Below are 6,259 nucleotides of genomic sequence, written 5' to 3'. Positions count from 1 at the left end.
AAAATAAATAAGAAAAAGGCAAGGTAATGAAAAGAATTACTTACTATCCACTATGAAGCAGGCACTATTCTAGTTACTTTATAAGCATTTTCTAACGTGTTATAATAATCCCATATAGTAAGTAAAACACAGATCAATCTGCCTTTAAAATCAATCCTGTTATCTGTACCCTCTGTAATGAGAAAATATGAACTATCATCTAGGGACCAGCAGACTATAACTCAAATCTGGGCCAAATCGGGTCTCTGCTTGTTTTTTGTAAAGTTTTACTGGAACACAGCCTTGTCTTATTTCAAAATTGTCCATGGCTGCTTTCATGCTACTAAAGCAAGTTCAGTTGTTGTGACAGTGACTATATGGCCTAAGATATTCCTGATTTGACCCTTTAAAAAAAAGTTTGCCATCTTCTAAACTACTATGATTTAGGTCATACCTGAATGTCCTGGTGGTTTTCCCTACTTTCTTCAATTTCAGCCTGAATTTTGCAATAAGGAACTGATCATGTGAGCCACAGTCAGCTCCAGGTCCTGTTTTTTGACTGTATAGAGCTTCTCCATCTTCAGCTGCAAAGAGTATAATCAATCTGATTTTGGTATTGACCATCTGGTGATGTCCATGTGTAGAGTCTTCTCTTGTGTTGTTGCAAGAGAATGTTTGCTGTGACCAGTGCGGTTTCTTGGCAAAACTCTGTTAGCCTTTGCCCTGCTTCATTTTATACTCCAAGGCCAAACTTGACTGTTATTCCAGCTGTCTCTTGACTTCCTACTTTTGCATTCCAGTCCCCTATAATGAAAAGGACATCTTTTTTGGTGTTAGTTCTAGGAAGTCTTGTAGTTCTTCATAGAATCATTCAACTTCAGCTTCTTCAGCATTAGTGGTTAGGGCATAGACTTGGATTACTGTGATGTTGAAGGTTGGCCTTGGAAATGAACCGAGATCATTCTATTGTTTTGAGATTGTACCCAAGTACTGCATTTCAGACTCTCTTGTTGACTATGAGGGCTACTCCATTTCTTCTAAGGGATTTTGCCCACAGTAGTAGATATAATGGTCATCTGAATTAAATTCCCCCTTTCCTGTCCATTTTAATTCACTAATGTCCAAAATGTTGATGCTCACTCTTGCCATCTCCTGTTTGACCACTTCCAATTTACCTGGATTCGTGGACCTAACATTCCACGTCCCTATGCAATACTGTTCTTTACAGCATTGGACTTTACTATTACCACCAGATACAACCAGTGGAAACTGGGCATTGTTTCTGCTTTGATTCAGCCTCTTCATTCTTTCTGTAGCTATTTCTCCACTCTTCCCTAGTAGTATACTGGACACCTACCGACCTGGGTAGGTCACGCCTTATTGCAAAATTCAGGCTTAAATTAAAGAAAGTAGGGAAAACCACAAGGCCATTCAGTTATGACAAATCAAATCCCTTATGTTTATACAGTGGAGGTAATGAATGGACTCAAGGAACTAGATCTGGTGAACAGAGTACCTGAAGAACTATGAATGGAGGTTCACGGTATTGTACATGAAGTGGTGACCAGAACTATCCCCAAGAAAAAGAAATGCAAGAAGGAAAAGTGGTTATCTGAGAAGACCTTACAAATAGATGAAAAAAGAAGAAAAGTGAAAGGCAAGGGAGAAAGGGAAAGATATCCTCAACTCAATGCAGAGTTCCAGAGAATAGCAAGGAGAAATAAGAAAGCCTTTTTAAGTGAACAATGCAAATAAATAGAGGAAAATAATAGAATGGGAAAGACTAGAGATCGCTTTTAGAAAATTGGAGATATCAAGGGAACATTTCATACAGAGACAGGCACAATAAAGGACAACAGTGGTAAGGACTTAACAGAAGCAGAAGAGATTAAGAAAAGGTGGCAAGAATGCACAGAACTATATAAAAAAGCTCTTAATGGCCCAGATAACCATGATGGTGTGGTCATTCACCTAGAACCACACAACCTGGAGTGTGAAGTCAAATGGGCCTTAGGAAGCATCATTACAAATAAAGCTAACAGAGATGATGGAATTCCAGCTGAGCTATTTCAAATCCTAAAAGATGATGCTGTGAAAGTGCTACCATGCCAGCAAATTTGGAAAACTCAGGAGTAGCCACAGGACTGGAAAAGGTCAGTTTTCATTCCAATCCCAAAGAAAGCAATGCCAAAGAATGTTCAGATTACCGTACAATTGCTGTCATTTCACATGCCAGCAAGATTATGCTCAAAATCCTTCAAACTAGGCTTCACCAGTACATCAAGTGAGAACTTCCAGATGTACAAATTGGATTTGGAAAAGGCAGAGGAACCAGAAATCAAAGTGCCAACATATGCTGGATCATAGAAAAAGCAAAGGAATTCCAAAAAACATCTACTTCTGCTTCATTGACTGTGCTAAAGCCATTGTGTGGAACACAACAAACTATGGAATATTCTGAATGAGATGGGAATACCAGGCTACATTACTGCCTCCTGAGAAACCTGCATGCAGGACAAGAAGCAACAGTTAGAACTGAACCTGGCTCAGTGGACTGGTTCAAAATTGGGAAAGGAGTATGTCAAGGCCATGTATTGTCACCCTGCTTATTTAACGTATATGCAGAGTACATCATGAGAAATACCAGGCTGGATGAATCCCAAGCTGAAATTAAGATTGCCGGGAGAGATATCAACAACCTCAGATATGCAGATGATACACGTATAGATGTGAAAATTGGACTATAAAGAAGGCTGAGCACCAAGAATTGATGCTTTTGAACTGTGGTGCTGGAGAAGACTCTTTGAGAGTCGGTTGGACAACAAGGAGATCAAACCAGTCAATCCTAAAGGAAATCAAGCCTAAATATTCATTGGAAGGACTGATGCTGAAGCTCCAAAACTTTGGCCATTTGATGCGAAGAGCTGACTCATGGGAGCAGACCCTGATGCTGGGAAAGATTGAGGGAAAGAGGAAAAATAGGCAAAAGAGGATTAGATGGTTGGCTGAAATCACTCATTCAATGGATGTGGGTTTAAGCAAACTCTGGGAGTTAGTGAAGGACAGGGAAGCCTTGTGGTTGCAGTTCATGGGGTTGTAAAGAGTCAGACACAACTTAGCAGCTGAACAACAACAAACTGCTTTACAATTTGTTTCCCTAACACTTTGAACAGGTCCTTTATGAGACAGTTTCTTCAGTTGTAAAATAGTTAACATCTATTAATGATGTTAATGATGTCAGTCTTATCTGTCTTGGAGAAGGCAATGGCACCCCACTCCAGTACTTTGCCTGGAAAATCCCATGGATGGAGGAGCCTGGTAGGTTGCAGTCCATGGGGTCGCTGAGAGTCAGACACGACTGAACGACTTCACTTTCACTTTTCACTTTCATGCATTGGAGAAGGAAGTGGCAACCCACTCCAGTGTTCTTGCCTGGAGAATCCCAGGGACGGGGGAGCCTGTTGGGCTGCCATCTATGGGGTCGAACAGAGTCGGACATGACTGAAGTGACTTAGCAGTTATCTATCTTACAGGATTGTGAGAAAGTAACTTTTCATATATGAAAACTGTATGGAAACAAAAGTGGTCTACCATATAGTATCAGTTACTTTTTCTCAAACATGCTATTAAGATAATTTTCAAATATATAAAAAAGTTGAAATATTATACAGTGAACACCCATTTACCCACCATCTAGAGTCAACAATTAAAATTTTGCTGTATTTGTTTTATTTCCCATATATCTATCTACCGGTTTCTCTATCCATCCATCGATCCATCTTATTTTTTACTTAAGCATTTCAAAGTAAGGTGTTGACATTAGTACAACTACCTGGAGATCAGTGTTTCCTCTTTTTAGGTGAGATGTACATACAATGGAATAAAAAAAAAAAAAAAAACCTAAATGTGCCATTTGATGAATTTTTACAAGTTAGCCTCGTTGAGATGTGAAATATTTCTACCACCTCATATCTATTCACAGCCACTCCCAGAGACAACTTCTCTTCTGATCTTTTTCACTCAGCATTATGTTTCTGAGACTCAGTGTGTTGTTGTGTATAACAGTAGTTTGTTGCTCTTGGTTGCTAAAAAATATTAATTTTATGCACAGTCCGTAGTTTATTCATTCACCTATTGATGGACATCTGGGCTGTCTCCAGTTTTAAGTTATTGTGAATAAATCTACTTTGAATATTCTTACACGGGTCTTTTGTGGACACCTGGTTTTTGGTCTCTTGTGTAAGCATCTTGAAGTGGATTTGTTAGTTCATAAGGTCAGAAACTGGGAAACCTTTTTTCCCAAGGTGGTTGTATAATTTCACACCCGTTCTAACAGTGTATTAGGGTTCTGGTTGTTGTACACTATTGCTAACATTTGGCGGTATCAGTCTTGTTCATTTTAGCCTTTGCGGTAGATGATAGTGGTGTCTCATGGTGGATTTAATTTGTCTTTCCACGATGACTAACGATGACGAGCAACTTGTTGTGGGTTGGACCTCTGTAAGTGTCTGGTAAAGATACACAGCTCTGTAATCCCTTTCAGTGTATACTGTCGAGTGGGGGCGTGCATTATGTGTGCGTGCGTTCTTCTCTCACTTGTGTCGGATTCTTTTGCAACCCTGTGCACTGCAACCTGCCGGGCTCCTCTGTCCATGCAATTCTCCAGGCAAGAATCCTGGAGGGGGTTGCCTTTTCCTTCTCCGGGTGTCTTCCTGACCAGGGATCAAATCTGGGTCTCCTCCTCTGCAGGCAGATTCTTTACCATGTGAGCCACCAAGGAAGCCCGAAGTGAAGATAGAAGTTATTATCATCTATATGGATATGAGGTTGCTTTACTCATTTGTTCAAAAGACATTCTTTTCCCTATGAATTGCTTTGAATAAATAAATTCAAGGTATCAATGCAGGCCTATTTTTTCCAATGATCTGTTTGTCCCAACACCAGTACCACACACTCTTACTCACTGTGGCTTTAGAGTAAGTCTTATATTCAGGTAATATAAATCTTCCAAATCTGTTTTTATTTTTCAACATTACTTTAGATAGTCTAGGTCCTTACATTCTCATACAAATTTTTGAGTTTGTCTGTTTAAAAAAATGGTGGAGTTATGGCTCTTGATCTGAAGAAAATAGATATTTTAATAATGTTAGGACTTCCAGTCCATGAATGAGGGATATCTCTACATTTATTTGGATCTTTAGATCTTATTTAGATCTCTCAGCAATGATTTCAGTGTAATTTCAATGTGAAGGTCTTGTATGTCTTAGATTTTTTTCTCCATATTTTATGGGTTATAGTACTTTCAAAAATGTGTTTCTTTTTTTAAATTTCATTTTCCAATTATTCACAGTCAGTGTATGTGATTTTTTTGTATTGATCTTATATTCTGAAATCAAGCTATATTCACTTATTTCTTTTAGCATTTTTCTATGAAAAGGGTCAGTTTTACTTTATCTCCAATCTTTATGACTTTCTTTTCTTTGCCTTATATTACATTGCTAAGATCTCCTGTATGATATTGAATAGAAGTGGCAAGAGTGGCCTTACTTACCTTGTTCCTACTCTTAGTAGAAAGTTCAATATATCACCATTATGCTATCATAATAGCTTTTGTAGGTCTTTGATAGACTGCTGAAAATCATTCTGAGGAAATTTCCTTCTGTTTCTAACTTGGTGAGGTTTGGTTTAATATCATATGTGATTCAGTTCAGTTCAGCTGCTCAGTCATGTCCGACTCTGCGACCCCATGAACTGCAGCACGCCAGGCCTCCCTGTCCATCACCAGCTACCAGATCCTACCCAAACTCATGTCCATTGTGTCAGTGATGCCATCCAACCATCTCATGCTCTGTCATCCCCTTCTCCTCCTGCCTTCAATCTTACCCAGCATCAGGGTCTTTTCAAATGAGTCAGCTCTTCGCATCAGGTGGGCAAAGTATTGGAGTTTCAGCTTCAGCCTGAGGCTTTCCAATGAAGAGCCAGGACTGATCTCCTTTAGGATGGACTGGTTGGATCTCCTTGCAGTCCAAGGGACTCTCAAGAGTCTTCTCCAACACCACAGTTCAAAAGCATCAGTTCTTCAGTGCTCAGCTTTCTTTGTAGTCCAGCTCTCACATCCATACATGACTACTGGAAAAACCATAGCCTTGACTAGATGGACCTTTGTTGGCAAAGTAATGTCTCTGCTTTTTAATATGCTGTCTAGGTTGGTCATAACTTTTCTTCCAAGGAGTAAGCGTCTTTTAATTTCATGGCTGCAATAACTATCTGCAGTGATTTT

The sequence above is a fragment of the Bison bison genome, unplaced genomic scaffold (assembly GCF_000754665.1).
Source record: "Bison bison bison isolate TAMUID 2011002044 unplaced genomic scaffold, Bison_UMD1.0 scf7180017864116, whole genome shotgun sequence".
In the NCBI taxonomy this organism is placed as follows: domain Eukaryota; kingdom Metazoa; phylum Chordata; class Mammalia; order Artiodactyla; family Bovidae; genus Bison; species Bison bison.
Note: the sequence above shows the minus strand (reverse complement) of the source record.